The sequence below is a fragment of the Astyanax mexicanus genome, chromosome 4 (genome assembly GCF_023375975.1).
Source record: "Astyanax mexicanus isolate ESR-SI-001 chromosome 4, AstMex3_surface, whole genome shotgun sequence".
NCBI lineage: Eukaryota > Metazoa > Chordata > Actinopteri > Characiformes > Acestrorhamphidae > Astyanax > Astyanax mexicanus.
Window position 1 is genome coordinate 39392235 of NC_064411.1, and position 13649 is coordinate 39405883.

Below are 13649 nucleotides of genomic sequence, written 5' to 3' on the forward strand. Positions count from 1 at the left end.
GTACTTTTTAGCCTACCCAATGGTGATACATCGATGTCATTGTTTCTTTAGTTGCATTCTAAAGACACATTAACATTGTTATGTAATGTGAGCCAAATTAACTATCATATTAACTATACATATACTGGGAGTTAAAGGGGAACCAAAACCTGGGGATCGCTCAAGTGTTCTAGTGTGTGGAGAAGTATGTGGTGTGTGTGCGTGAGTGTGTGTGTGTGTGTCGATATTCTAAAAAAGAGCCAAACTGGATACTCTCTCATTCTCTCACTCATTCTCTCTCTCATTCTCTCTCTCATTCTCTCTCTCTCTCTCTCTCTCTCTCTCTCTCTGCGTTTAATCACATCCTCCCACCCCCAGACTGATCACTGACAGATATGAGGCGCGACCTTAGCATGCTAACACTCCTTTTTATCCCTTTATTTATTTCCCCCTTCCTCTTTTATCAGGGATAATATTTCTTCTCTGTTAAGGTGCCCTCTGCTCACCCTCACACGCATTAATTCAAAATCTAAATACTAAATATTGATTGATACGTTATCTGTGCATAGCAGTTGGTACAGGGTCTATTGATCTGGCCAATGATTTATGATCATATTTAAGAAAAATCATTTCGTGTGATTATACGAGGTAATGGGCTTTTAGTGAGGGTTGTAATTCTTCTCTTTTTTTTTCTTTTCTTTTTTTTTGCGTATCAGCTTCAGAGAGAGCTGTGACTGGAGCGATCCCTCACGCCACTCTGAAGAGTTCTCGGTAATACCACACAGCATTGTGGGCGCTGCACCTGCATGGCGTCGGATGCTCTAAAGCCGGTGTAAGCTAAGGATCTGGGTCGCATCACTGAAAAGAATGGCCGCTAGGATTGCCTCTTTAATCACAACAAAGATTAACAGACGCTATGAGAGCGGTTATTAGCAAAGCATCTTGCCTTCATCAAATCAATAAGTTGATGTGTAATCAGGGCTGGAGAGCAATGCTGGGACGCGTTCCCAGTGAAAGATCCTGGCAATCAGAAGCTACCGGGCGGCAATTACCTCTCAGCAAAAGAGGTGCTCTACCTCGACGGGCTGGCACTGGGCCAAACACACACTCACACAGACACAGACACACAAAGAGTACCGTTACTTTACCTCATAAGACACGGCTGATGAAATATATCCGATATTATGGTGTCTATTCACATTTCTGCAAACAGTAACCCATATATAGCCTTTTAGTATTAGTGCCAGTTTTCTTCCTTTCACTAAATTTTATTAAGAGTCTTTGTAATTGAGCCTCACTGTGCATTCAATTTTTATATACACTTACACATATTTAGTTTACCTTAATTCTACAATAATTCTATAAGGTTATTAATAGTATTGTTGACAGGGTTAACAAGGTCTTAATACAAACTAGTAGCATTTTAATAAACTAGCATAGAATAACTACACATGATCTACTATAAGCTAATACGTAAATGTACAGATGAACTTAAAAAAAATTTGGCAACCGGAGTTAAATTGGCTCTTAAATAGTGCATTTGGTCATCAGCCAAATAAGTATAAAGACTGAATCATTTGTAGTGAACAATGTCGACAAAGATACTTAGGCTATTTAAATTATGTCATGGTAAAAAAAAAAAAAAAAAATATATATATATATATATATATATATATATATATATATATATATATATATATATATATATATAAGCATGAGACAAAATGTTTCATTATGCTCAGTTTCAGTTAAAATTTTAATTTAGGTACATCTCAACCTACATTTTACATTTACACATTACCACATTACCTAGAGAATCAAATTGCTATTTTTAAAACAATTAAAAAAAAAAAGAACTAAATTAAATGTATAAAAATTAACTTCATTAAATACAGTCATTAAATATTTAAGATCTGAACACTCTTATAAATAGAGACTAAGAATATATATTTTTTAAATCAAAGATTTTTTTAAACATTGTAAAAAATAATGGATGCTTAGAATAAACTCATACAGTACATGACAGTTTTTTTTTATAGTGCTCCTAAGAAATGTAATTGAATGCAACTCTCTTTCACTCTCTCTCTCTCTCTCTCATTCACACACACACACACACACACAGCTGGCTCAGCAGCGGCGTAGACAACCTCGCGACCCGCGCCTCCAGACACAAATTCAACAAGTTGAGAAACGTGAAAGCTCCTTATGCAAACGGGTGTCTGCCTTTCGCCAACCTGCCGTTCAGTTTTATCATTTTAATAAGCCTTCTGATTCATACACGCCATCTCCTCTTAATTGTTCAGAGCTCATTATCATGTAAATTCTTTTTTTTTTCTTTTTTTTTTCACTTCGTCTTTTTGGAGCACAGCAATACGGAGTCTACAGCGTTTTTATTGGGTTTTGTTTTCCATGCGCTTTTTTCTCTTTTTTTTGTTGTTATAGCACGGAGCAGACATGAATTCAGACACATTCGAATAGATATTTGCAAAAATTTCCATATTTAAACCACCCCCAACACCAGCACCCCCTGCTTTTTTGTGTTGCAGAGTTTTTTGTTTTGTTTTGTTTTCAGTGTGAGAACTCTGAATGCATGGACATTATTGCTTGTGTGAGAAGTCTTTGAATAAAAAAATGTGTTTATAAGAACATTTCCTATGTATGAATGTGTATCAGGTTTTTAATACGTCTGTATTATAATCTGTAGTGTAACATTATACTAAATTGTACTACAATTGTAGAGTGTGATACTGTACAAATGCTATTTATAATTCTAGAAAAAAAAGCATATTCTGTTGTGTAAGTAGAATAGAGAACACAGACACTTAAGAGAAAGACAAGAAGACAGACAGACAGACAGACAGTAAGTGAGAGAGAGAGAGAGAGAGAGAGAGAGCAAGAGGGACAGAGAGAGAGAATGAAAGAGGCAGGTATGCAAATATGCACTCACCCAGATTAAGCAAGGCAAATGGTGCCAAAACAATGACAGGACAAGGTAACTGATGCTGTTTAAAAATGCAAAGGCCTCTATTGAGCAGCCCTATGTGGTCCAGATATCAGTAGCCAGAGGAGCAGAGGAGTGTATTAGCCCACTTTACCATCCATACAGTACCCATCAGCCTGTCTCGCCCGGCCCTGCAGAACAGACACATACGCATAAGTTAAAATAAATAAGACAAAATTTGATATAATATAAAGAACAACTGCCAGACTTGTCAAATATTAACATAGTAATCAATAGTATGTTTAGAGCCCTAAAATATTTGTTTTTATTTTTAAATAAAAAAAGTTTAAATTCCTAAAAAGATAAAAAAATAAAAGTTTTTTTTTTAATTATTATTATTAAAACTTTTATTATTTTAGTTCTGTTTTCTGTTTTATCTTTTTTATTTATTTTTTTGGTTTTAAAGATACATTTAATAAAAAAAAAGTGGAGCAAATGGCAACTATGAACATACTGAAACTGCTGTAATTACATTTATCAATAGCAAATAAAATACAATTAAGTTTTAAAAATACATATATTACATATACATATATTTTTTTATAGTTATAAATAACAGTGTAATTTGTAACAATTTGTAAATTGTTCAAATTGCACCAAATCTCTGTCTTCAAACAAAGATCCTTTTAGTAATACCCTTAAATCCTTAATTTAATGAATGCAACGGTACGTCTGTAGTTTAGTTTAATAGCTTAGTTTAATAGCTAAGTAGAGCTCAGTTAGCTTCACTGCATACCAATCAACATGAGGAAGTGGAATAAATCCACCCGTGAATACCTAAACAAAATTCTGTTACTTGTTAAAATAAACACACTTTTCGAACATCAGTACAATTACGCAAATACACCACATGGAAACTGCTGTGTTTTTTTTTAGCGTTTGTCTACAGGAAGCAAAATGTCTTTTGGACAATTGAACACCAGTTTGACAGCTGTACGCACACCAGAAAACAGAAGCATTTTATAGCAAATTTACAGTTTCTAGATTTCATTTTTTTTTCGTGTTTATATCTTATATCTTCTTAATTTCATGGTTCCGTCTTTGGTCTTTAAATTAGGAAATAATAGGGCCCTGTATATTATAGTTATCAATAATAGCATGTGTTTTGCTGTGTAGATATAACTATGGTTACAATAGCAACTTTAAATGGCAGATTTCATGGAATATACACACATTTTTCTATAATGTAAAATATGTTACACCCCTTATTTCCCCTATGTCAGCTTATAGCGAGGCGGAAACGTAAAGGAGATTGTGCTTTTTCTGTGTATGCTCCAAAAATGTGGAACACTCTGCCTCAGAATATAAGACTTGCTGGTCAAAAGAGATCTTTAAAAAGAGACTTAAAACACACCTTTACACATTAGCCTTTGAGTGTGGACATTGCTGATGTTTTATGTTCTGTTTCTGTTTATGGAGGGGTTACTTTTATGATTTTATGGAGTAACTATATTTCTTTATTATTTGATTTTTTTTTTTATCATTTTATTTGTAGCTTTGTACTTTGTACTTTGTAGCTTTGCTTGGAAATGTGCTATATAAATAAATACTTACTTACTTACTTACTTACTATATACAGAGCCAAATCTGCAAAACAGCCTTTTATTAATTAACTGTTTTTCTGACGATTATATATGTTATAGCTCTGCCTGTTCCCTCTGAATTTATACTAAGCTTTTTTACTCAGCACTATTATTTAATTGAGGCTCAATATATGGCAGTCATTTACATCAGAACCAATTAAATACACTATACACCCCTTCTAATGAATGCACTGAGCTACATTTGCAGATGATACAGATGTGCAGGTGTTGCTTACACACACACACACACACACACACACACACACACACACACACACACACACACACACACAGCTTGTTTAGTCCTTGTAGAGAAATAATGCCAATCAAATAGAACTCTCTGAAGCTAATGAACACTTTAGCACCTACTGAAATTAAATTTGCACATATATATTTATTATTGTGATATGTTATTTCATGATGAAAGCAATGCTACTTTTCACAATAGACGTACTGAAAGATGTAAAAATCACATACCAAACTATGTCGTAGCCACCAAGGTATCGGAATATCCACATATATATGTGTTTTGTTAAATCACATATTGTGTACATCTAAATGGCACCATGCCTAATGTCCGGCATGGGCTAAAGAAAGCATAAAGCCAGAATTCATCTGTCAAACTTATTTATATGTTCATATATCAATTTGTAAAATTTGATTGAGATTAAAATATATCTTTTTTGACCTGTGTTCTTTGGAAAGAGGTGAGGATGAAGTGGGGTGGTGATCATCCAAAATCCTAACCTCACTAATACTGCTACATTGTTGCTGAATGCAATCAAATCCTCACAGCAGATTCTTTACTTATATCTTTGATTTTAGAGGAAGCAACAAATGAGAATAAAGAATCCTAAGAATTAAGATTTTTGTAAAATATTTTCACAAACTATACTGTAAGTATTGGGGAAAAAAAACTAATCTGTAGGATATGTAGTCATGAAAAAAGGGTACATATACGTTATTTTTTTTTTTTTTTAATGAAAGACATTCAGACAAGTGCCTGGTGCTCTATAGTTTAGTAATTTGTAGAAAATCAAACAGTTATTGCTGTTCACTTAAATAAAACCATTTTGTCTGCCTAGAATTCCTGGCAGTCTCACAGCTTGCCCTGATCCGACCCCTACAGATCCTGTATGTCACACACATAAAGCACAGATGCATAACTGTCCGTGAGAGCATATACAGTGTCACTTGTTGAGGATCTAACGACTCGTCAGGCAGAGGGACTCCAATGAGCTTAAGCACCATCAGTCATGCTTTAGGCTCCGCTCGCTCTTCCTAGAAAAGGCATTACATATGCAGCTGACCCAGGCTCCAATCCGTGATAAAGCCTCGCTAACAGCAAACCTGATCTCAAGCAGTGATCTCTCACACACATACACACACACACACACACTCACACTCACAGCATCTGCATATGCAGACCAGACTACCAGACTGCACACTAGTGACTGATCTCTTTCTGATCTCATGTCCTTGTATTCTGAACACACACACACACACACACACACAGGAAAAACTACAGAAGTGGTTTGATCTAAATGTGAATTCCACCAGATTTCAAATCTGAATTATATACAGTATAGTATTTTTGAAAACTATAAACTAAATGAAAGTGGTCAATGAAAGTGATTTGGTGTGAAATGGTTAATCACACAGAAATGTACAACCTGTAATTTATTTACAGACATTTGATAGAAACTAGGGACTACAACAAATACACAACCATAGAAATAAACACATACATGTATTTTGAGTGTTGTCTTCTATATGTAACATAATAGATAATAATAAATAATTATATAAAAAGAGAATAGAATTATGTGGGGACTGCACTGTCAAATTACACACTGCACTTTCCATTCCTCCATAAACAATAAATTGGTAAAATAAATAAATAAATAAGCGACTGATTGACAGGGAAGCTAAAGAACGCCCCACTGCCCTATTATGTGTGAATATGCATGTGGGATTCCTGTATTAAATCCGGATGTGATTTCTGTTGATTCTGTTGTTTTCCCTGTTCACATGGGCAATCCTAACTTACTTACAATAACACTTATATTGTGTCTTTTTGCCTTTCTAGGCACCCAAGGACGCTTACAATTGCACTCTACACACAATCATTTTCACTCCTCACTCAACCAACCAAAACACACCAGTGAGATGTGGCAGCCAATCATGTACAGCGCACTCTCAACCGGAAACGACCGTCCATCTGGCATCACATAATCACATAGCACACACACCAGGACAATTTAGAGTATCCAATTTACCTAATCTCCACGACTGTGGGACAGTGGGAGGAAACTGGAGTCCTCAAAGGAAACCCACGCAGACGCAGGGAGAACATGGAAACTAAATTCTAACCAAATTCTATAAAACTATATTAATTCATGTCGTGATGTCATGACTTTTGGCATGCCAGTTTATGGCTATCTACACACACACAACACACAAACACAAATTATTTTTTATCTCATACTTGTTGCTTTATAATTGCAAACATTGTTTATTAAAATATTTTGTTGTTTTCATGAATTCAATTAATTTGAAACTTTTTTTTAATAAAATAAAAATAAAAAATAAACCTAATATCTTAATACATTACATTTACAGAAAGCCGTTCTTTCTGTGTGACCAGGTAGCTTTTCAGAGGTGCACAATTTGCAATATACACCTTCCTATGTTGTGTGTTTGTGTGCGTGTTTGTGTGTGATGTCTGAATGAGCTGATAAGGTGATAGCATGAGAGCAAGACAGAGAGAACGAGAGAAGAGAGAGAGAGAGAGAGAGAGAGAGTGATTCTGCATATCCTCTTTTGCGCTTCCAAGAAGCATCAAGAACGTCACTGGCTTTGTCACATTAGACTAAAGCGGATCTGCATGAAATCCTCATGAGCAATTAGAGCAGCCTCGGCCTACAGGTATGAGCACTTCCTCCATCATTCCGTCACAGACTGACAAATCATGTTATTACTTCATGACATCACAGAATCACAGAATCAGCAGCCTTGTCCTCTTTAACTAAGTGGCCTGGGATATTAGATAGTCCTCCGTCTAATTCCTGTAGGGTATGGAGTAAAACTGTAAATTACTGCATAATACAGGTATATACTGTGTGTTTACAGATGCCCCATTACTTCTCATCACTTCAGCAGGTTGAAAATGTGTCATTTTCACACTCAAAACTTTGGAAGTAAATAAAGATCAAGATTAGCCATGAATCGTGAATCTCTTTGAAGGAATAGTTCAGCAAACACTTATATTAATATGGTTTATAACTGAGCCCACATGTAGTCAATCCACCAAGATATGCTTAAAATATCCCATGAGTGTTTCTTTAGGTTACAATTGAAAATACTGGGCTTGGCATGCAGCTAACTGCACTATGTAACTCTGGTGAAACGTGAAAACGCTTGACAATGTTTGTGAGAACTGCATACCACTGTGTAAAACCATTAAGTCATGTAATATTACTCTCTACCGCCTCAGTCCACATGCTTCTATCACTTTCAGTGATAGTTCTGTATCTCAGCTTGTCCAGAAAAGTATGTGTGCTCAAAGCTTTAGGGGTAACACAGGAGCAAGAAATGCCAAATCTCACATAACGCTGCTTTAAAATACAGTATAGTAGAACTAGGTTTTATCTATTTCTGGCAATACAATACCTTAGAGTAATTTAACCTTATCAGGTTTGCATCACATTTGCTGTAATTTATACTGCATTTCTGGGTTTCTAAACTTTTAAGCTAAAGCAAAAAAACGAAACAAGTATGTCTGCATGAAACACACTAAGAAAACCTAGCTGTCCTCAAACGTTTGCCAGGTCGTGTACACACACGCACTTACACCTCTAGTCAATCACTTTCACAATCTCTACTTTCACTTATTTCCCTTGTCTTCGGCCACCTACAGCAAGATGAAACCCATTCTGACGTGTCCAGCTGTCGACCTTTTAAAGGAGTTTGACACGTTGGGCCTGTACAGAGAGAGCGATGACCATTTCGTCCGCCAGCGCTTCCAGCACAAATTCCAATTACACCCGAGCTGCTAATTAAATTACAGTAACAGATTAAATTGGTCAATTCAATTCGTCTCAATTATGTTTGATTCGTCCTGTCAGATCGCATCTCGCTCTCCTCACGCGAGGGCCGTCCGTCTCGCCCCGTCTTTCACTCCCGTTTGAAGTTAATGTAATGTAAACGTGTCGAGCTCACAACTGAGGTGATGACGCCTCATAGCGTGGCACGATTTCTTATGAGCTGTTTTTATATGAGCTGAAGGAACCGGCCAATAAAGTAAAGCTGCGTTCATTACAAGCAAGACCAAACACCCCTCACAGATAAACACACACAGCTGCCACTTAGTTGAGCCCCAGCTACAAGTCCTATTATTTATGCATGCTGTTCTCTGTTACAAACTTGGCAACAAGTGTGTGTGTGCATGTAAGTGTGTGTGCATTTAAAGGCATTCATATATGTGTAAGTAAGAGCTTTAATGCATTTGTGTGCAAATGTGCTTGGGTGTGCGTGTATTTAAACAGGGTGAACGCATGTAAGAGTGTGTAGGTGCATGCTTGATTTTGAAAGAAAAAAGAGGGGGCATTTTTCCCAGTGGAGTGAGAGTGGGTGTTTTTAAGATAGTATAAATCTTAAGGAATAAGCCATTTTATTAAGAAGTTAATCAGCATTTTAACCACATAAATTGTCAAAAAAATATTTATAATGCAACAGTGAAAAATAATTATTTTTTAAGTCAAAATCACTAAAAAATAATAGTAGTATTACTCGGAATTACTTGGAATCTTAAGATTACAATTAAAATATCCTGACAAAATATTTCAAGAAAAATCTTGAGAAACAATTTACAATTATGACTAATTAGACAAACTCTTGAAGAAATAATTCACAATTTTATAAAATTGGTCAAAATATTGTGAAATAATTAAAAATGTTGACATTTTAGTCAAAATATTGAGTAGATATAATAAACCAGTACTTTGACAAATTAGTTTTAAGAATCTAAATAAACTAAATTAAAATGTACAAAAAGAGATCATACATTAAACACTTTTCTCCACCACCTAGCAAGAATGCTTTTCTACAACTGGAAACGTAGCTTAAGCTTTAGAGGAAAATTATAAATGATATGTAACAGATTTGTTTTATTAAAATTATTTCTCCCACAGTTTTTACAGCAGAATTTGATCCGTATGAAATAAACACTACAAAACAAAAGCTTGTGTTTTATCCCTGCTATAGGGATTGCACATGCTCTGCTCAATCTACTGCTCATGTGTCTATGTTTGGGTGTACACTGATTAGCCATAACATTAAAACAATCAGTTTTTAAAGTTGATGTGTTGGAAGTAGACTAAAGTAGACTAAATGGGTAAGAGCATCTCGAAAAAACATCAGGCAGATATTGTGGGATGTATCAGAACTTCCAGAACTTAAAGGGTCAGCTGATAAAGTCTTAGTGTCAAGATACCACAAAGGTCAGGGCATACATTCCTAGTTCTTTTGGAATTCATACCTCGATGAGCACAGCTGTTTTAGTGCCAAAACGGGGCTTGCACAACATAGTTAATTAATGTTATGTCTGATTATTACATGTGTGTGTGTCTTTTTCTTACACAATATGAGAAAATAAAGAAAGAGAAAGAAATAGGGGAAACTATAAAACAAGAGAGAGAGAGAGAAAAAGGAAGAGCATTCACTCTTCTGTGATCCTACTCGCCTAGCTCCCTCATCTTTTCAATCTGGCTCCCGAGCAAGCTTTCATCACACTGCTGGTGGCAAGCTGCAGCCGAGCACGCTGAGTGTGTTTATGTGTGTGTGTGTGTGTGTGTGTGTGCGTGCATCAGCTCAGTCATCTTGTAACACAGAATTTACATGAAGGGGACGTAGAAGAATCCGCCGCAAAGGAAATCCATTATCCATTTCACTGAATACACTGACAAACAAATCCCAATGTGCCAAACAACAGCGGACCACCAGCTTTTCCCAGCGCTCAGAGCCGGCTTCAAAGTCCTACTTAAAAACAGACTCGGTTCCAGACCAGAGCCCGCGGCCGTGCACAACACGGAACGGCTCAGATTTAGACAAAGGCTCATCACGGCCCTTTGACTGCAGTTGCACTGTCATGCCAACAACCATCATATCCTGATCTGACTGCTGATGATGATTCAGCCGAGGGGCTGTGGTGTGTTATGTCATATTCTAAAAACGCTCCATTCACGCTTGCCAGGGCCAGAGAGTCTCTTCCTGGGAGCGTGCAAGTGTGCGTAGCAGCTTCAGTGCCATATAATTTACATAATATATATGTCCAAATGTTTGTGGACACCCCTTTTAATGAACCCATGTCAAAGAGGACTTGCAGATTAACATGAACCTCAAATGCCACACATAGCACAGATGAGTATAAAGCCTCTTAGCACTGAGCCGTGGAACTGTGGAATGATGGTGCTCCATCCAATACTTTTGGGATAAATTGGCAAGTTGTGGATGAGGTAGGTGTTCGACTTGTCAGAAGGCCACAATGTGCCATTCAGTATTTTGAAAGTACTACATTAAATTAAAATCATATTGAGACCACAGACAGCCACATTAGCTCATGCGAGATTGGCAGCCAGTTTTTGTTAAACAAACAAATACTAAGGCTAGGTTAACTCAGTTAATGTTTTTTATCCTAGCCCTGCACAGCTTGTATATTTTAGTTTAAAAACACAGTCGAAAAAAACATTTTGTCATTTACTGGCCCTTCCTGATGGGGGAGGAGGATATGCACGCAAAAAGCAAGCAATCCAAGAGAACAAACTTTTTAATGGTCTTACTGGGCCATTACTTGCATTAACTGTCAGAGTCATAAACAGAACATTTGCATATAATTTAAAATAAATAATATATCACATGCATGCTGTTTTAAAGCTTGCCAGTTTAAAGCTTTCCAATTTAAGCCAGAATCCAATCAACCCAGCATCAAAGCCAAAGGTATGAAATGTGTCCGATGTACAAATTTATACATTGGGCTCAAACTATCCAGCTAAAACAGCAAAAGTACACAATTCTCAACACCTTATTACCCACAGCTGCTTAAACCACCCCATCACATGCAAAGACACAGTTCTGGATTTCAGAGTTTTTCAGTCAACCTGCTAACTTAAGCCCAAAAGCTGCAATCCTATTGGCTACCCATACTGAGGATTAAAATGCCCACATAACACTTTAAACCACCAGTAACAAGCAACACAAAATGAAGTAAAACAGGACAACACTTCCACAGGGCTTAAGCTCAGATATCTCAGCCTGCTAACTTAAGCCTGAGAGGCACGTTTCTAATGACTGCTTCTGACGTTTGCTAACACAGCAACCCTACTTTACACATGCTTCTAAAGACCTAATGACCCAGAACACTTTAAACCACTCCATCACAGGCAAAGGGCAACATTTCCACAGGGCTGAATTTCAGATTTTTCCATTAGATTTATCATTTAAATATGAGTGGAGTGTTTTTATTGGCTGGTTCTGACTTTAGGAGCTTGAAGTTATCCAGCTAAAAACACAAAATGCAGTAAAACAGGACAACACTTCCATATGGCTGGATTTAAAATTTCTCACTTAGCCTGCTAACTTAAGCCAGGAGGTGCACACCTACTGGTTGCTTTTGACTTTTGCTAACAAATCAAATCTACTTTACACAACTCTTTTCTGAAGACCTAAATATGCAAAACATCTTAAACCAGTCCATCACAGGCAAAGGACAACATTTTCATTAGCCTGATCATTTAAGCCTGAGAGGTGTGTTTTTACTGGCTGAATCTGACTTTGGGAGATTAAAGTTCCAGAAGCTTGACGTTATCCAGTTAAAAACACAAAATGCAGTAAAACAGGACAACAGTTCTGCAGGGCTGGGTTTTAAATTGCTCACTTAGCCTGCATTCCTATTGGCTGCGTTTGACTTTAGGTTTGAGTTTAAATGAATCCTGCTAACAGAGCAATACTACTTACTGAAGATCTAACAAGCCCAAAATATATTAAACCATCCAATCACATGCAAAAACAACACAAAATGCAGTTAAACAGGACAACATTTCCACATAGACTGATTTTAGATATCTCAGTTAGCCTGCTAACTTAAGCCTGAGAGGCGCCTTCCTATTGGCTGACTCTGACTTTGGGCTTTTAGTTCACTTTGTTCTCTAGTTAAGTGAGGAAGCCCCCTTGAAAAGCCAGTTGTGGAGCACGTGCATCAATCAACACTACCTGCTTCCTGGAGCGTCTTCGCGAGACACGTTTTCCTGGCTCTCCAGAGAAAAACGAAAACATGAGCGCGCGGTGGGAGTAACGCGGGAAACACGTTCGTTTTTTTTTTTGCCCACTCCAAAATCTCGCGATAGCACGGGGACAGCGAGCAACAGCGGTTTGAATAGGCGATTCCCACCAGCAGGAGAGAGGAGAAGGAGAGGAGCAGTCTGGCTGCTGCTGCTGCTGCTGTAGATGGATGGATTGGATGGGGGGAGAAGAGGGGAAGAGAGGGGTGGTACTTACATAGACTCTTCATTTGAAATAAAAAAGAAAATCAAATGTTGAAACTTAAAGAAGCATCAATTTGTAACGTATTAAGAAATAGTTTATGCAATAAGGTTTTTCCAATAACTTAAAAATATATATAATAACGTTTTTTATTATTATTATTATTATTATTATTATTATTATTATTATTATTACTGAAAAATATATGCATAATTATTTTTTTATATATTTGCATATACTGTTATTGAATTACAGCTCGACCGATAAATTGTTCAGTTAAGAGTAATCATCAAGCCTCTATTTTTTCAAAATCCACATTGAAAAAAATAATTTTCAATTTGCTGTTAAGCTTCTTTACCCCCTCCTCCTTTTCTTGTTGTTAAACTGTCCCTTTTTTCTTCCCTCAAGTCGTACTCCTTGTGTGTGTATATGTGTGAGATAGTGTGTGTATTTGTGTGTGTGTTATTGGATCAGCTGCTGCTGCTACTTCTACCTTTCTCCCCTCGTCCATTCTTTCCCTTTCATCATCAACGAAATACAGATTAGAG

The 13649-nt window shown here is 36.7% G+C and overlaps 1 long non-coding RNA gene across 1 annotated transcript in view; it reads right to left on the reverse strand.

Annotated features, from left to right (window-relative positions):
- The window catches only part of LOC111194555 (uncharacterized), a 101202-nt gene extending 88167 nt beyond the window's left edge, over positions 1-13035 (reverse strand). Inside the window, exons 1-2 of the long non-coding RNA XR_002651153.2 lie at positions 12832-13035; positions 2927-3111 (exon numbers count right to left, since the gene is read on the reverse strand). This is a non-coding gene — a long non-coding RNA (uncharacterized LOC111194555). The remainder of the gene's footprint in view (positions 1-2926; positions 3112-12831) is intronic.
- Between the last annotated feature and the right edge of the window lie 614 nt (positions 13036-13649).